General features: G+C 41.9%; 1 protein-coding gene across 4 annotated transcripts in view; it reads left to right on the forward strand.

The window, feature by feature from the left end:
• Positions 1-387: 387 nt before the first annotated feature.
• The window catches only part of GPR63 (G protein-coupled receptor 63), a 39,721-nt gene continuing 20,114 nt past the window's right edge, over positions 388-19,994 (forward strand). The window contains exon 1 of one of the 4 annotated variants that reach the window (XM_060753065.2): positions 388-437. The gene's annotated coding sequence lies outside the window, so the exon portion shown is untranslated. The other 3 variants (XM_060753063.2, XM_060753064.2, XM_067467439.1) reach the window with 3 other exon arrangements.

A 19,994-nucleotide genomic window follows, 5' to 3' on the forward strand; every position in this document is an offset into this window, starting at 1 on the left:
GCATGGAAGGGTTCCCAGAAATGGGCAAACTTGGGTCCTCCAGGTGTTTTGGACTCCAACCCCCACCATTCCTAAGAGCCTCAGCCCCCTTCCTTTTCCTCCTCAGCTGCTGAAGCTATGTGTATAAAGCAGGCATGGGCAAGCTTGGGCCCTTCAACCCACACAATCCCTAGCAGTAGTTGAAGTCCAAAACAGCAGGAGGGCCCAAGTTTGCCCATGCCTGCTCGAGTCCCATTCTGAGAAGGCGGCGCTCTCTCCTATGTACCTCCTCCCCCGACGTCATCGCAAAGGGGAGGAGGCTCGCCCGTGGGGAGAGCGCTGATTGGCTGGGGCGCACGCCCGGGGTTCTCGAATCCCCTCCCCTCTCGGCTGGGGACTCCGCCCCGAAAGCTAGCGAGAGCAGCAGCAGCAGCAGCAAAGGCTGGCTGGGCTCGGAGGTGAGAAACAGCAGCAGCAGCTGCTGGCAAGGCTTTCTCCTTCCTTCCTTCCTTCCCTCCTCGTTCCCCCTTTCCTTGCGCTTTGATAGGCTCCGGCTGCCGAGAAGAAAAGCAGGAGTCAAGAAAGAGAGAGAGAGAGGGGGGGGGGACCCCCGGCGGCAGGCAATGCGCCCCACTTGCTGTTTTGGCCGCCTCCTCCTCTTCTTCCACCGGGAAGCTTTTGTTCGGCTCTCCTCGATTTGGAAGCAGAAGCAGCGGGTTGCTGTTCCTTCCCTTCTTCCTCCTCCTCCTCCTGCTGCTGCTTTTGGTCAGGAAAGTTCCAGGAGGTGAGACTCGTCCTGGCATCCCACGCAAGGTATTCCCTTCCCTCTCAGATGAGCCTCCCCCTCCCCCCCAAAGAAAAAGCATGGAAGATTTGGGGGGAGGAAGAGGAGATCTCCGTAGAGCAGAGGATCATATTCCAACCTCATCCTGGGTTTGTAGGCATGGGTGAGACCCCCGGGTGCTTCTATACCAGGCATGGGCAAACTTGGGCCCTCCAAATGCTTTGGACTCCAACTCCCACCATTCCTAAGAGGCTCAGACCCCTTTCTTTTCCTCCTCAACCGCTATGTGTAGAAGGCCAACATTGGCAACCTTGGGCCCTCCAGGTGTCTTGGACTTTAACTCCCACTTAAGCAGCTGAGGGGGAAAAAGAAAGTGTCTGAGGTTGTTAGGAATGGTGGGAGTTGGAGTTGAAATCCAAAACACCTGGCGGGCCCAAACTTGCCCATGCCTGTACAGTGTAGATGTGTCTCAAGTGGGAAGGAGGACTTTGGTAGACTTTTCTACTGCTTTGGGGCGATGTTCAGGGAAGAGGAACATTTCTGGGGCTGGGTGGGAATCCCATTAAGCCTGAACATCATTGAAGAGGAGATCTTCCAAAATGCGTCCCCATGATTGAGAGCGAGATCAACACCGTACAGATTGAACATCCCTTCCTTGGAATTCCAAAATCAGAAATGCTTCCAAATTGTTTCTGTGGGTGCCTGTGGAGAGTGACACCTTTGCTTTCTGATGGGTCACAAGCAGTTAGAAATCAGGCTATGCGTATAAGGCGGGCATGGGCAAACTTTGGCCCTCCAGGTGTTTTGGACTCCAACTCCCAGCATTCCTAACAGCGGAAGGCCCCTTTCTTTTCCTCCTCTGCCCTTAAAGTATGTGTAGAAGGCAAGCATGGGCAGCCTTGGGACCTCCAGGTGTTTTGGACTTCAGCTCCTGCTGAAGCGGCTGAGAGGGAAAAGGAAAGGGCCTGAGATTGTTAGGAATGGTGGGAGTTGGAGTCCAAAATACCTGGAGGGCCCAAATTTGTCCATACCTGTACAGTGTAGATGTGTCTCAGGTGGGAAGGAGGACTTTGGTTGACTTTGTACAGCTTTGTGGCGATGCTCGCTCAGGGAAGATGAGCATTTTGGGGCAGGTGGGAATACCATTTAATTACTTCATCACACTGAAGAAAAAAAAATCCACTTTAAATTGGGTTTATGCCTCCTCCAGAATTCTGGGGTTTGTAGTTTAGGGAGGAGCCTTTAACAGCCTCACTAAACTACAAACCCCAGAATTCTGCAGGAGGCAGAAACCGGATTTAAAGTGGATTTTTTCTGTACTGTGATGAAGCCTGAACTTCATTAAAGGGAAGATCTTCCATAACGTGTCGCCATGGGTGGCCCAGGGTCATTGAGAGTGAGATCAACAACTTACAGATTGAACATCCCTTACCTGTAATTCCAAAATCTGAAATGCTCCCAAATGGTTTCTGTGAATATCTGGGAGAGTGACACCTTGCTTTCTGATGGGCACCCAAGCTTTGTTTCAGACAAAAAATGATTAGAAATTGGGCTATGTGTATAATGCGGGCATTGGCAAACTTTGGCCCTCCAGGAGTTTTGGATTTCAGCTCCTGCTTAAGCAGCAGAGGGGGAAAAGGAAAGGTTCTGAGGCTGTTAGGAACGGTGGGAGTTGGAGTCCAAAACACCTGGAGGGCCCAAGTTTGCCCATGCCTGTACAGTACAGTACAGTGGGAACGAGGACTTTGGTAGACTTTTCTACTGCTTTGGGGCGATGTTCAGGGAAGAGGAACATTTCTGGGGCTGGGTGGGAATCCCATTAAGCCTGAACATCATTGAAGAGGAGATCTTCCAAAATGCGTCCCCATGATTGAGAGCGAGATCAACACCGTACAGATTGAACATCCCTTCCTTGGAATTCCAAAATCAGAAATGCTTCCAAATTGTTTCTGTGGGTGCCTGTGGAGAGTGACACCTTTGCTTTCTGATGGGTCACAAGCAGTTAGAAATCAGGCTATGCGTATAAGGCGGGCATGGGCAAACTTTGGCCCTCCAGGTGTTTTGGACTCCAACTCCCAGCATTCCTAACAGCGGAAGGCCCCTTTCTTTTCCTCCTCTGCCCTTAAAGTATGTGTAGAAGGCAAGCATGGGCAGCCTTGGGACCTCCAGGTGTTTTGGACTTCAGCTCCTGCTGAAGCGGCTGAGAGGGAAAAGGAAAGGGCCTGAGATTGTTAGGAATGGTGGGAGTTGGAGTCCAAAATACCTGGAGGGCCCAAATTTGTCCATACCTGTACAGTGTAGATGTGTCTCAGGTGGGAAGGAGGACTTTGGTTGACTTTGTACAGCTTTGTGGCGATGCTCGCTCAGGGAAGATGAGCATTTTGGGGCAGGTGGGAATACCATTTAATTACTTCATCACACTGAAGAAAAAAAAATCCACTTTAAATTGGGTTTATGCCTCCTCCAGAATTCTGGGGTTTGTAGTTTAGGGAGGAGCCTTTAACAGCCTCACTAAACTACAAACCCCAGAATTCTGCAGGAGGCAGAAACCGGATTTAAAGTGGATTTTTTCTGTACTGTGATGAAGCCTGAACTTCATTAAAGGGAAGATCTTCCATAACGTGTCGCCATGGGTGGCCCAGGGTCATTGAGAGTGAGATCAACAACTTACAGATTGAACATCCCTTACCTGTAATTCCAAAATCTGAAATGCTCCCAAATGGTTTCTGTGAATATCTGGGAGAGTGACACCTTGCTTTCTGATGGGCACCCAAGCTTTGTTTCAGACAAAAAATGATTAGAAATTGGGCTATGTGTATAATGCGGGCATTGGCAAACTTTGGCCCTCCAGGAGTTTTGGATTTCAGCTCCTGCTTAAGCAGCAGAGGGGGAAAAGGAAAGGTTCTGAGGCTGTTAGGAACGGTGGGAGTTGGAGTCCAAAACACCTGGAGGGCCCAAGTTTGCCCATGCCTGTACAGTACAGTACAGTGGGAACGAGGACTTTGGTAGACTTTTCTACTGTTTTGGGGTGATGCTCAGGGAAGAGGAGCCTTTCTGGGGCTGGGTGGGAATCCCATTAAGACTGAACATAATTGAAGAGGAGATCTTCCAAAATGCGTCCCCATGATTGAGAGTGAGATCCACAACGTACAGATTGAACATCCCTTCCTTGGAATTCCAAAATCGGAAATGTTTCCAAATTGTTTCTGTGGGTGCCTGTGGAGAGTGACACCTTTGCTTTCTGATGGGCTCACAAGCTTTGTTTCAGATACAAACCGATTAGAAATTGAGCTATGTATATAAGGCAGGCATGGGAAAATGTTGACCCTCCAGGTGTTTTGGACTTCAACTCCCACAGTTCCTAACAGCAGCTGAATTCCTTGCCTTAAAAAATCTTTTGAAAATAATGAGATGGGCTTAGATCAGTGGCTCTCAACCTTCCTAGTGCTGCAACCCTTTAATACAGTTCCTCATGTTGTGGTGACTCCCAAACATAAAAGTATTTTTGTTGCTACTTCATAACTGTAATTTTGCATTCACTGGACCAAATTTGGCACAAATACCCAATGCTCCCAAATTTGAATACTGGTGTGGTTGGGGGGTTGATTGTGTCTTTTGGAAGTTGTAGTTGCTGGGATTTATAGTTAACCTGAAATCAAAGAGCACTCTGAACTTCACCAACAATGTAATTGAACCAAACATGGCACACAGAACTCCTATGACCAACAAAAAATACTGGAAGGGCTGGTGGGCATTGACCTTGAGTTTTGGAGTTGTAGTTCACCTACATCCAGAGAGCATTGTGGACTCAAGCAATGATTAATCTCATGATTAATGTCATGAATACTCAATATGCCGAAGTGTGAACACTGGTGGAGTTTGGGGAAAATTGGCCTTGATATTTGGGAGTTGTAGTTGCTGAAATTTATAGTTCATCTACAATCAAAGAACATTCTGAACCCCAGCAATGATAGAATTGGGCCAAACTTCCCATACAGAACCCCCATGGCCAACAGAAAATATTTATTTATTATTATTTATTTTATCAACCCCCGAGGGGGGGGGCTCAGAGTGGCTAACTCTGGCAACAATTCGATACCGCAATATCACAATATAACACAATATAAAACCATAAATATACAATAGATTAAAAACAATAACATTAATTATATAGTCATATAACCGTTTTCATTATCATAACCATCATATGGTCCAGTTCAGTGTCCAAAGCACCATTGTGCCTGCTAGACAAAAACCTGGTTACCCAAAATAATGATTTCATTTTTTTCCTAAAGGAAAGGAGGGAGGACACTGATCTAATCTCGCTGGGGAGCGAATTCCACAGGCAAGGAGACACCACCTAGAAGGCCCTGTCCCTCGTCCCCACCAGACGCGTTTGCGAGGCGTTTACTGTGTTTCTGATGGTCTTTGGCGACCCCTCTTACACGCCCTCATAACCCCCCCCCCCCCCAGGACTCCTGACCCCCAGATTGAGAAACACTGCCTTAGATCAACATATGTCAACAGGTGACTTGAACGCAGGCACATACACACACATACACATAGGATTGTCACTTGAGTTTCTAATGTGCTGTTTTAGTACTTCTGTGCCCCCCCTTCTCTCCTGCCATCTGATTTAAATCTAGCTTACTAGAAATAACTGTAGCTTCGCAGTCTGATTAATGAAATGCCCTCTTCTTAAAATAGTTTATCATAGAAACTGACAACTGCTTTTGTGGGATGAGTATATTTAAAGAGCTGTGATTCATGTAGTGCCTTGTCATCTTGCAGGGGAAAGTAAATTTATAGCTAAATTGCCATGGTTGGTTGTCATTTTAAAAATATTTTATTGCCACTTAATTCTCATTCTTTAGAACTCCAATTGAATTTGGTCGTTTCTTATTTCAGGCCAGTCCAACGGAATTTGATGGGGGCTGTGGATTTGTATTGTCACAGTCTGAGCTTATAAGTGGTTGTTTGTAAGCCCTAAAAACTTTTATTTAGCAATATAAGCTGAGACATGTGTGTGTATAACATATACATATAACATATGCTAATATTATAATATAATGTATACACATATAATATTGATAATATTATAATGTAACACAATGTAATACTAATAATAATATAATATGATATTTTTATATTTCATATTACATGTAATATGTTACACTATAGTGGTACAGTACAATATAGCAATATATAATACTAATATTGTGCTGTGCTCATAATATAATATATTGTATACACATATGATATTGATAATATTATAATGTAATACAATATAGTAGTAATAATATTACAGTATAGTGGTATAGTACAATATAGTAATATATAATACTAATATTGTGCTGTGCTAATAATATATTGTATGCACATATAACTTGTAAGCCGCTCTGAGTCTCCTTCGGGGTTAGAAGGATGGCATATAAATGTCATAAATAAATAAATAATTTGAATTTCTTTCCATCATGATCTGAATCCCCTTTATTTTAAAGATAAAGTCATGCTGTGTTTCTTCATTGTTAAACATCCTTTAGGTTGACACAAGGGTTTGGAACTCAAAATTAATACACTAAGCTACCTTAAAATCATTCATGCAGTAATTTTCTTGGCGTACATTGCTGTCTAAATTCATTCTCAGAGAGACTATTAATTCTATTGAAGTTTGCTTTTGCACAGTTTAATGCACAGATTGACTGAGAGCCCTTCCAGGCAGGCCCTATATCCCAGGATTTGGTCCCAGGTTTTCTTCTTTAAACTGGATTATATCAGTCTGCACTGCCAGATACTCTGAGATAAATAGAAAACCTGGGATCAGATTGTGAGCTATAGGGCCTGTCTGGAAGGGCCCTGAGACTTCATAAGTAGGCTCTAGATTAGGCAAATTGTTAACTGTTTATTATTCTGTTCTAACATTTTGGTTTACAAGGATTGCTTTCAGTTTGCAGGGATTGTTTCAATATTCCTAATTGTTCTAAAAGGCTCTTAGAATTAAATAAATACATTAATTAACTATGGGAGCAATTAATATATATTTAAAACAACAACTGCATTTTAACACACACCCCCAACCTAGTGTTCTCCAGATGTTTTTGGACTACAGCTCTCATAAAAGCTACAAGAGCCATCACAAGTATGACTCGGAAGAAAGCACAATATAAGCTATAGTCTAAGAGCACATGGGTGGAGAAGACTGAAAACCTGTTATTCACAAGGATAAATGTATTTCACTGATCATACATTGTGATGGATCAGACTTTGTGGAGGCAACTAAATTGGCTTTTCAGGGCTGCCTTTGTACCTGTTGGGCTGTGTTAAGTTTTGTGGGTTGTGGATTGTACAGACAGAAACAAATAGGTGATACCTGCTGCCAATATGGTGAGGTTTCCTTACAGGAAGACAAAACATTTTCCCCACATAGCACATTGTTTTATCTGAAGACTGAAGATCACAAAGTACCTTGAAGGCTATGTAGCAAAAAGATACTATACAGTAGATTTAGACCAGGTTTGGGTAAACTCAGACCTGGGGCCAGATGTGGTCCCTTGAACTCTTTTCTCAGGCCCTCCTCTCTCTCATCATTCTCTCTTTCCTTCTCTCTGTCCTTCCTTACCTTCTTCCTTCCTTCCCTCCCTCCCTCCCCCAGTTTTTCTTTCCTTCCTTACCTTTTGGTTTTCCTTCCTTCTCTCTTTCTTCCCTCTCCATTCTCTCCCCCCCCCTTCCATTCCCTTCCACTATTTCGTCCTCCCTCCCTTCTCTATTGCTTTTTCCTTCCCTTCCTTCCTTTCATCCTTCCCTTCGATCCTTTCGTCCTTCCTTCTGTCTCTCTTTCACCTACCTACCTTTCGGCCTTCATTCCCTCTTTCCTCCCTCCTTCCCTCTCCCACTTTCTCTTTCCTCCCTTCCCTTTTGTCTTTCCTTCCTTCTCTCTTTCCTCCCTCCCCTCCATTCCCTTCCACCCTTCTCTTCCACTCTCCCTTCCTTCCTTCTTGCCTGCCTGCCTTCTTTCTTTTTCCTTCCTCCTGGGGTATGTTTAGCTGGGAGAAGAGATGGCCCGCCCACCCCACTCTGGTCCACCATGCGGCCCCTAAGTGAGAAAGTTTTCCCATGCCTGATTTAGACTATAGTCTTGTAATTATTTGCTTGGGAAGGAGCTCTCAATGCCATTGCATCCAAATAAGTAGTTGCAGGATCATATCCAGAAATCTTTCATAAACTGGGCAGGTTATGTTCTGATATCAGTAATAATTATACCTGAAAAGGCCAAGATTACTTCAAAAAGCTAATCAGTGTCGTAAGATATGTGTATTATATTACTGTATACATTTTACATTTACAGCCCAAGACCACGTTTGAATGCCTCCCTGCATCAGTCCAGGCTATCAAACCTCTCGTGCTACAGTTATGATCCTGAAGACCAGTACTATAGACTGTAACCTTTTATCTCAGTGGGACCTGTAACAAAAATAATGCATTGCTAAGTGCTGTTGTTAAGGATTCTAGCTGTTTCATTCTATTCCTCCCCACTCATTTGGTTTTCCCGTCTTCCACTCCCCCTTACTATAACTGGTCAGTATTTGCAGCTAATACTCTGTATGTGAGTGTGAGAGAGTCAACAGGCATCGTTGAGTCTACATAAGCAATTGCATTAACAATGAACATCTGGTGTGGAGCTATTGAGGAATGCAACCTTAGTCATCAGAGTTACTTGCTGTGACTATTTAAATTTCTTGTGATATATGATAGTATCATGGATAAAGAATTTCAGGCAATTTAACTTTTTCTATTCTAAAGTAGTATTTTAATGTTTTGTGGTGGTTATTTCTAGAGACTGGATCTATGCCGCCCTATATCCCAGGATCTGATCCCAGGTTACCTGCTTATTCAGCAGTATATACCCATATAATCCACTTCAAAGCAGATTATCTGGGATCAAATCCTAGGATATAGGACAGTGTAGATCCAGCCAAAGTCTGATCCAGAATTCATTCTTCAGTTAGGCTTTCCTGCCACATGAGGTGCTGACCAACCGTTTGTTAGAAAGTTTTATTTTATCATAAATCAAACTTTCCAAAACTGGCTCATTCCATATCAGCAAATGCCAGTCCATTGGCAGAGGATTGAATGGAGACAATTATTTCCTGGCATAATACATGTATGACTCAATTGCCCATAGTTATGCTTATATGTGTCCCAAAAAAAGTCTCTTAAGTAATTTCTAGGTCTCCTGGTGTGATTCTATGATATGCCCCCACCAAAAGTTGACCATAGTGTAAACCTGGAGGATGTAGGCATGCTAGAGAGGTGTTTTCGCCATCGGTTTTTAGGTCTTTGGCAGGATTCTATGGCAGGCCTTCACAGCCTGCAGCTCTACAGGTGTTTGGGCCTCCAACTCCAGAAGCCTTAGTCAGTTTTTCCAATGGTCACTAATTCTGGGAGCTGAAGTTCAAAACATCTGAAGCTTGTACAGGTCTGTTCTATGGTATGCTTCTGTTGGAAGTTGTTCATTTCCATTGAAAGTCCAGGGATGTATCCTCCCATGGATATGGGGCTGTATTCCATTGTAACATTTGTTAGCAACCCAGATTCATAAGTTCTCTTGACCAGTTTATCACATCTCCTTTCTGGTTCTCAACCAGTATCACACTGCATTCCGATAACTCACCACCATACTTATCATCTGTTTACCTTGGCTTTAGGCAACATCTTTCCTCCAGTTTTTGTCCCTCAATGAGCATATTTAAACTGAACTTGTTTATTCATTACCATACTTACACATTTTATATTTCCATTGCTGTTCACATATATCACCTGCAAATTCATAGCAGGAGGTCTGCTCTAAGACATTTTGGTCTGTTCCAAGGATTTTGTGTTTGGATGGAATAGTCTTTCTCTAAAGAATAAACTGGGATTAAAGCCACGGATAAGAACATGAGTTGAATTTCCAATCCCTCCTTGTTTCCCTACAATAAGGAAATATTGGACAATTTCCAGTGTAGTGAAAGCAGCAATCTTGTGTCTTTCTTAAGGATAGGGAAAAAAACTTATTACTACAACAAATATAGCTTTGGATCAAACCCAAATACCTTAGTGCATTGTCTAATTCAGTGGTTCTCAATCTGTGTGTTCCAGGTGTTTTGGCCTACAACTACCAGAAATCCCAGCCAGTTGACCAACTGTTAGGATTTATGGGAGTTGAAGGCCAAAACATCTGGGGACCCACAGATTGAGAACCACTGCTCTAATTCATTGTCTTCCTCAAAGATGCAGAAGAGCTGCTCTCATTTTAAGACACATTTTATGTGCAGATGAGTGGTATTTCCAAATGTGACCATTTTGTATATTCTGAATTGTATCAACAGTTTGATTCCAGATGAGTTGGGGACAATGTTAGGAGAATTAAAGGCAAGCTGGTCTCAGATAGGCAGTGTTGGGGTGGAAATCTGCATGAAGCAGAAAAATAATATATCTATACACATAGTAAAAGTGTAAAATGTGTATGTGGTGGAGGTGTCCACTTACACAGACAGCCTCCCACCTCCAAGTGCTGAGAAGCCTCCAAAGGCACTCCTTCAACTGACATTGCAAATTTTAGTGAGCGCCATGAACATATAGCCCAAACGTTGCCAATGTCCTCCCCAAACATCATGGCCCACCACCCAAGGAATGTTTTCACTCAAGGAGAATTTCATCCTAGATTTGATGTATTACCTCTACCACAGGCAGGCATCCCATGGTTACTTGTGTGGGAATTTTCATGACCCCACTCACTGCCTCTCCCTTAACCCTTTCCAGCCTTTTCCTGTGGCACACAACAAACACAGAGGAATTGATCAGCAATTGAACAGACTTCAGGGGTTTGAGGGACTGATTCAACAGGATGGAAGTTGTAGTTCACCCTGCATCAAAGCAGAGCACTGTGACCCCCCTTTGATAATGGACCTGGACCACATTTGGCACGCAGAACCCCCATGACCAGGTTTGGGGGAATTGACCTTGATTCATAGGAGTTGTAGTTCACCTACATCCAGAGAGCACTGAACCCAGCCAATGTTGGATCTGGACCAAACTTGGCACAGAGATGCAACATGTCCAATTGTGCATACAGACCTAGTTTGGGGAGGATTGACCCATGATTTTGGAATTGTAGTTCACCCACATCCTTATGCATATTCTAATTGGAGAATTTATAAAAAAAACCAAACCAAATTTTTTCCCCTTAATACATAGTGTTACTAATTAACTAAATGACATTACCTAACACCCCAAAACAAACAATACCCTTTTCAAATAATTCAGACATTGCCGGGTACTCAAGCTAGTATGCAATACATGTGTACTTATTTATTGCTAAGGGCTTCCCCCACTCCTTTGAGTATGCCTCATTAAAATAATGCAAGAATTCCCACAAGTACTATGAATCAAAATATCGCTGTATTTCACTTGCTAGTTTTTAAGCTGTCTGTTCACAATGTCTTACAAATTTCTTCTGAAAATTTCAGGGGAGGCTTATTTCTTGCTAAGTTGCTTATACACCACAATTACAAGGTCCTTCTCCTACATCCATGATACACAATTGCAGGTTTTGTTTTTTTTTTGTTTTTTAATGAAAATCCAGGTCCCTGATACCAGGAGCAGAACACTTCTACATACAGGAAATGCACATATATTTCATACAAAATTATTTTTTTTAAAGGAACGAAATATGCTAAGCATGCCACTCAACAGTTGCCTGGTTAAACAGCAATGTGCATAATGTGCATTCAGTTGAATTTCCATCCACAAGTTTCTTAAAATATATTTCTGGAAAAACATTTTTTTTCTGTAGCTGTTGCGTGTTCCAGTAATTTCTATGTAAAGACCGGAAATTTGCTTTCATACTTGATAAGCAGCCTGTTGAGCAGCATTCATTCGTTTTGATGAAATTTGTTCAGGAGAATTTCCTCAAAGATTGGGTTCTATGCCATTACTTTGGCTTTTAACAATTGATGCATATTCACAGATTTAAGCACCGGCTTCCTGTCATGAATATTCAAAGTTATGCTTTTTCTTACAGCAGACAGATTTCATCAGTTGATATTTTAAAGCTAGTTTCCCTCAATTTGATTTCTGTCGATTTTAAAAAATGAAACCCTAAGAAATTTTAGGTTGACAAAGCTTGTGAATTGTACCTGATGTCCTGTTATGAGCTACCTGGAACCTTTATTTGTAATTGTTATCAGAATAGTCAATAAGAAGTCTTACAGATATCGCATATATGGGTTTGCAAGCTTGTGTCTTCCCACTGCACTCTACACTCTAGAAATGGCAAGAAGTAGTCACACATATTCCTTGCCATTTCTACGAATGAATTTGGTTTGGGTACACAGATATATAAACCCCATTTTCCTAGTTTCCAACAGACCTCACAACCTCTGGGGATGCTTGCCATAGATGCGGGTGAAATATCAGGGGGGAATGCTTCTGGAACATGGCCATACAGCCTGAAATACTTACAGCAACCCAGTGATTCTGGCCATGAAAGCCTTTGACAATACATTGAGTTGCATTGTTACCATTTTTTTAAAAAAAATGTATGCTTATTTACTTTCTGTGTCATAAATCAGGCAGTTTCATTAATATAAATATAATTTTGAAGCCAGTTTATATTTGGGGGAGATCAATGAGTGAAATTAATTTCTAAATAAAGGGACATTAAATAAATCTCTGTGATCCCTCCTCTTGCCCTATGAGTTTTAATAGAAGTGTCTAAATTCTATCCAACTATTTAAAATTTAACCCCCTGAAGGTTTTTCCTAAGCTCTTGCTATACCTGTTCTTGCTGGGCTGAAGAGTATTGGGAGCATATGTTTCTGTATTAATTTTTCATTTGTACGTGCAAAAATTAACAGTGTCACTCTGGGTTCATTAAAATGGATCATTTGATTTGTCATTTTGTTTAACCATTTAATAATTCACTATTTAATATTTAATCATTTATTCAATAATCACAGAGATTCCTTTAGGACAGTGCTTCCCAATCTTTTTTGACCAGGGACCACTCTTCAACATTAGTACCAAAAGGTTTATGAATCAGCTTTTGGCCAGCTTTAGATTCGGTTTGATTATTTGGGGTGTTGATTCAGAAAATTACATTGGATAGACCACATCAGCTCTGGTTTCTGATTCAGAACACAGGCTATCCAGTAGTCGCCATCTGCTCACCCACAGAAAACCATATTTAATAATCTAGAGCTGATGTCGTCTATCCAATGCAATGTTTTGAATCAGCACCCCAAATAACCCCAGAATAGGCTTAAAAACGAAAACACCAAGGTGCCCCCACTTCCAAGCGCCACATGGAACGGATCCACTCGGGGAGAGGGAGGAGGAAGAGGAGGAGAAGCAGCAGTAGTCAGGAGGCTTGATGCTGCTCCTTTAGTACATACTTAATCTCTTTCCTCCTGACATCTCCATTGCCTCAGCACTATAAGAGAGTTTCGTGATACCAGTTGCTCTCATAGCAGTGGTGTAGTAACGGTGAGGCCGTGGACTATATTTTAGTTTTTGGGACCACAGGTTGGGAACCACATGTGATCAAGTGTTCTTTATTGTGTACTTTTAAAGACTTGAGATCCCATTGCTTTTACAACTTAGGGTAGTGTCTTTTGTTGTTGCTGATGATGACACATATGGAGTGCATCTCCAATGTTTTCTCTAGGTCCTCTAGCATGACTTTGATCAGCTTCTACTGAAAACTGGCCATAGAGTTATGCTGGAGGACCTACAAATGCCTAGAGAGATTTTCTCTCCCAAGATTCTGTAGATTCTTCAGTGAAACTCTATGGTCAGTTTCTCTTGGGAGACATAGAGATTTCTAGAGAGAATATATTAATCAAATATACAATAATAAAAAATTCAAAAGTTGAATTTGCAAATGTCGAGGATCAACTGTATACAAATCTCCAAATAGGTTGAAAATACTGGAACGTATACCCTGTAGATGTTCCTTACATTTCATAGCATACTTTTTTGGGGTGCCCAATGAAATTAATCAGAACTGTTATAATATGCATGATTTCTAACATTGTTAAATTATTCTTTAGAAATGCAAGTATACCTCTCACAAAATAGTTTCTTTTTAAGAATTTTAAAAATGCTTCCCAGTCTTCTCTGATAATTTCTTCTTTGTCCCCTGTCTTAGTGAAACTTTTTAAAACAGCATTTATTTATTTATCGTATCAGGAGCAAACAGTTGTAATGTATTTTTTTAAAAAAACTCACAAAGTTTGAAAACTTGGCATTCTATTAAATGTCCTTTGACTAGTAGCTGGCCACTTGGCATGCCTTTGGTGTTGCTATAAGGAGGGCCTCCATTGTGCATGTGGCGGGGCTCAGGCTGCATTGTAATAGGTGGTCAGTGGTTTGCTCTTCCCCACACTTGCATTTCATGGACTCCACTTTGTAGCCCCATTTCTTAAGGTTGGCTCTGCATATTGTGGTGCCAGAGCGCAGTCTGCTCAGCGCCTTCCAAGTTGCCCAGTCTTCTCTGTGCCCAGGAGGGAGTATCTCATTTGTTATTAGCCATGGATTGAGGTTCCGGGTTTTAGCCTGCCACTTTTGGACTCTCGTTTGCTGAGGTGTTCCTGTAAGTGTCTCAGTAGATCTTAGAAAACTATTTCTTGATTTAAGGTATTGGCATGCTGGCTGATATCCAAACAGGGGATTGGCTGGAGATGTTACTGCCTTGACCCTTTCACTAGTGGCTGCTACTTCCCAACGGATGTCAAGTGGTGCAATAACAGCTAAGCAGTGTAACTGCTTCAGTGGTGTAGGGCACAGACACCCAGTGATGATGTGGCATGTTTCATTAAGAGCCACATCCACTGTTTTAGTGTGTTCTACACTGAGCTTGCATACTCATCAGCAGATCAGCGTAGTGCAAGGACAGATGTCTTCACTGTATCTGGTTGTGAGCCTCAGGTTGTACCAGTCAGCTTTCATATGATATTATTTCCAGCACCCACTTTTTGCTTGATATTCAGGCAGTGCTTCTTGGAGGTCACAACACGGTCCAAGATAACTCCCAGGTATTTGGGTGTGCTGCAATGCTCCAGCGGAGCTTGAGATGCTTGTCGGTTCTTAAAATGAAAAGCACATGTCTGTGTTGTAGATTGATTAGGAATCAGCTGGTTTTCCCTGTACTAGGCAGTGAGAGGGCAGCATTGAGGGCAGGGGAATAGTGAATGAAGGCAACAGTGTCTCTACAGTAAGCAAGGCAATAAAATATTTAGCTGGGAAAGAAAAAAGTCTGGCTATATGTACTTGCAATCAATATGCAAGGTAAGAGGCAATATCTTCCAGATTCCCTGGGTTTATCTACACTACACTGTTGAAATAAAGCAGTTTGACACCACTTCAACTCCCATGGCTCAATGCTATGGAACCCTGAGAGTTGTAATTTTACAGCATATTTAGCTCTTTCACCCTGGTGATGCTATGAGTTAAACCCTGGGTGCCGGCAGGACTGGTCATTTGACAGGTTAGTGGTTCGAATTCAGAGAGCGGAGTAAGCTCCTGTCTATCGAGCTCTAGCTTCTTATGCAGGGACATGAGAGAAACCTCCCACAGGATTGTAAAATATCAAACATCCAGGCGTCCCCTGGGTAATGTCCTTGCAGGCAGCCAATTCTCTCAGACCAGAAGTGACTTGCAGTTTCTCAAGTTGTTTCTGACATGGGAAAAAAAACCAGATGCATTTGGAGGTGGGATCTAATAGTCTAGAGAAGATTCAAAATATTTTTGTTTAATCATGCAAGACTTGCCTGACCTAGTTAAGAGAAAGTTTGCTGAAACGTGTGGAACTCATCTTCATTTTTATGGGATAGGAACCTTTCTCAATTCTTTCCATATTATTTCAGCCCCTGGCACCAAATTTTCTATTGAATAATGGCAAGAGGAGCACATCTCCTTCGTTAACTGAACTATACAGGTAACTACTCCCTTTGAAAAACTACTTCAATCCGAAAAGCGTGTTATATGGAAACTCCTTCAACTATAACCTGACATCCCTTTGTGTTTTGCAAAATACTGTTTTGAGGTAGCTTAGTTGAAAATAGAGAAACATTAGAGGGAAATGGGGGAAAAACCGATTGCATTTCCCTATTCCAGAAATGCCTTGTAGTCACACACATCCAATTAATTTTGTGACCTTTCAAATATCTCATCATTTATATGCAATGCATTCTTGACAGTATGCATTACAAACAGTTTTATTATGAGGAATTCTGGGTGAACAATAGGATGTGTAAAACTGTTTAGGGAGTTTTGAACAAAATTTGCTACTTCATAGAATTTGAATGCCAGTTCATGTCCCCCCCCCCCCCCCCCCAGGCCACCAGTTAAAAATGCATGGCACACAAATGCATCTTTTTCAATGACAGGCTCTCATTTATTTGAACTGCATACATAATCTACTGTCACTGACATTTTGCCTTGGCAGAGGTACAGTACTCTTCAAAACAATAGTTCCTTGGCATATCTCTTTAGCATCTCTTTCTGTTTCACATGGCACTCTAACCACAAGGGTTTTCTCTCCTTTCTGCTTGAGTGTGAAGAGGACCTTGGATTAATTACTTATTTGCCTAGAATCAAGTATGTGTTGTATTCCAGTACCATTACTGGATTTCTACAAAAACGTTTAGTCCTTTCTGTGAAAACTCGGTAGAAAAGGTCTTTGCAATTCATGTTTGCCTTTGAAATATAAGCTTAGCAGTTCAACTGCATGAGTGCTATGCTATGAGGCTCCTTCGATTGTGATATCTCTTGAGAGATTAATTATGATTTAAATTGACAAATTTCCAATAATGTAAGCGTGTACAATGAGCCCTTGGTATCTGCCAGGCTTCGTCCTATTATACACTTATTTACTTAGGCAATCCCTCATTGTCCGAGTTTGATGGGCTTCCAAGTGCAGTGTCTTGGCAGTGGATACGTAGGTGACTGTGGAGCCCTATTCTTGACCCACATGTTCTTCCACAGTGAGGGTATTGGTTTCCAGGTGGAAAGCGGTCCTGCTCAGGGTTGGCTTGGTTCCTTCCCCTTGGTATGCTTCTCCCTTTTGCCCTCTATTCATGGATCTTCAAATTCTGCAGCACTGCTAGTCACAGCTGATCTCCAGTTAGAGTGCTCAAGAGTCAGGGCTTCCCAGTTCTCGGTGTCTATGCCACAGTTTATAAGGTTAGCTTTAAGCCCATCTTTAAATCTCTTTTCCTGTCCACCAACATTCTGTTTTCCATTCTTGATTTAGGAGTATAGTAACTGCTATGGGAGACCGTGATCGGGCATTCGGACAATGTAGCCAGTTCAGCAGAGTTGATGGTGTAGGAATATCACTTCAATGCTGATGGTCTTTGCTTCTTCCAACATGCCAACATTTGTCCACCTGTCTTCCCAAGAAATTTGCAGGATTTTTTGGAGGCAACGCCGATGGAATCGTTCTAGGAGTTGAGTGTGACATCTGTAGACAGTTCATATTTCACAAGCATAAAGTAGGGTTGGGAGGACGATAGCTTTATAAATGAAAACCTTGGTCTTCCTATGGATGTCCCGATCCTCAAACACTCTCTGTTTCATTCGCAAAAATGCTGCACTGGCAGAGCTCTGCCGGTGTTGTATTTTAGTGTCAATGTTGACTTTTGTGGAGAGGTAGCAAAAATGGTTAACATTTTGTAATGTTACACCACTAAGCTGTACTTCTGGAATTACAGAGGGGTTGGCTGGTGACTGCTGGAAGAGCGCTTTGGTTTTCTCAGTGTTCAGTGAGAGGCAGAGCTTTTCATATTATATACAATAATTGAAGGAGTTGGGGGTGGTGACAATTGACAGGGAGCTCTGGAATGGCCCATGAGGTCACGAAGAGTCAGAAGCGACTGAAAGAATGAACAATTATATACGATGGCATAATAACATAGCTTTCCTTATATAAAATAGCAAAATCAAGATTTGCTTTTAGGATTATTTTCATTTTTTTTCAAACCATGAATGCTTGAATCCTTGGATGTAGAAACTGGGGGTATCTGTAGAGTGTTTGGCTGATGTGTTAGTGGAAGCAGGCTAGAATATGAACTATGGATATAATATTTAAGAATATATTCTAGGGCTCTTGTTTTTAATTTAAAATACTAATGCAGTATTGACTGCAAGTATAAACATCAGATTTGCTTGAATTCAGGCTCTACATGACAATTATGTGGTGGGGCTTTTTAACCAGTCTGTCCCACTGTAGTCCTTAACAACTTTGGAAGTCTACCTTTGAGAATAGGAGAATAGGAGTGAAGTACTCATAGAATCATAGGACTGGAAGCGACCTTGTGGGTCATCCAGTCCAACCCGCTGCCAAGAAGCAAGAAATCCGCATTTAGGAAAACATAAGGGAAAATCAGATAGATCGAGCTGCTTCCACCCAGGTACACGCTTGTGTTTGGTTTACTTTCCTGTCATTCTACCATGTAACACAGTTTATACCATGGGTAGGAAACATGCAGCCCTCAGGGGGTTGTCAGACTGCAAGTCCCAGCAGTCTTCACCGGCATAGTCAGTAGCGAGAAATTCTGGAATTCGCCCATCAACCACATCTGGAGGGATGCATGTTGCCAAACCCTAGTTTAAAAGATGACAATTGCTGTGATTAGTTGCTATGGATAGAGGAAGTTGGGGAAAACTGTATATTTTCTACCTTCAGTCGTTCTCTGTTGATGGTGGGGGTGTTTGAACATGACTAGATGACTCTAGTCTTCATACAAAAATATAAGTTCAAGCATCCATTTTGCCCATACCTGACATGATGTTTTTGATGACTTATTTAAAATGGGATGAGGCAATATAAGGTTATACTGTCATCACATTGCATCACATTAAAACCTTCCCACCTACCCATCTGTCTTTGAAAGGATCAGGAAGGAAGACATACATGGATAGAGCCAAAATGTGAATGTCACCCAAATTTTTGAACACGTTCTTACATTATTTTTTATTTTTCATGATAATTTATGATAAGAAACAAAAATTAGCAACCAATCAAAATGATTGGACAAAATTAGGACATCTAGACACATTCATCCATTCCATTGCTCATATTTGCAATGCACTACATTTAAGATGGCTGCTTGAACATGCATTTCAAAATCTTTATCATTCAGAATATCAGTTCCATGTTAATGCCAATCACCATTATGCATGAGCATGAAATCTGTGTTGCTAAAACATGTAGACTAGACTAAATATTTGTTTGCTTGCTTGCCTCCCTGCTTCTGTACCTGATTTTAATGTCCAAGATTTAATGTATATCTTAGTAGGAAGGTTATAACATGAGTTTGTGTGTGTGTCAGGAGCGACTTGGGAAACTGCAAGTTGCTTCTGGTGTGAGAGAATTGGCCATCTGCAAGGATGTTACCTAGGGGATACTAGGATGCTGATGTTTTACCATCCTTGTTGGAGGCTCTCATGTCCCCGCATGGGGAGCTGGAGCTGACAGAGGGAGCTCATCCGTGCTCTCCCTGGATTCAAATCTCCGACATGTCGGTCTTTAGTCCTGCCATCACAAAGGTTTAACCCATTGTGCCACTGAGGACTCCTATAACATGAGCTGAACTCAGCAAATGAAGTAGCAAGATTATTGATTTCCTTCCACCTGGCCCAGCAGGCTGGGGCCTAGATTGATTCTGGTTTCATGGCTGCTTCTGATATGGATGGGAAATGGAGCTATCAAGAACTGTATGTGTATGCTGTTATCACATTGTAGATCAATCCGCTTCTGAGAGAAGGTTCAAACTTCTCTGGATTTTAGTGCTCTCTGTCCTGCAACTGCTTTGATTTGATTAGAAACTACATTGGCATGGGGCCCTATTCCTTCAGAGAACAGGCACTAGCAGAGCTCCTGTTCAATTGAGAGGAACATGGAGAAAATCCAGAGTACGTTTGCCACACCATAACTGTGGATGCACTAGCTACTGTGCCATCAGAGTCTGGGCTGGCTTGAGGTTGTTTAATCTTAGCTATATATTCATTAACATGAGATTAACATCTTAGCATGACTATTAACATTTTGTTATGACTTTCAATCAGGAATTCCTTGGAAATATTGTTATATTTTATTATGTATGCTTTTGTGATGTTGCAGTAACATTTGTACAATAAGAAAGTGGTATACAAAATTGATGGAGAAATGTGAAGATACAGGTAAATA

Source organism: Anolis sagrei, chromosome 1 (genome assembly GCF_037176765.1).
Source record: "Anolis sagrei isolate rAnoSag1 chromosome 1, rAnoSag1.mat, whole genome shotgun sequence".
NCBI lineage: Eukaryota > Metazoa > Chordata > Lepidosauria > Squamata > Dactyloidae > Anolis > Anolis sagrei.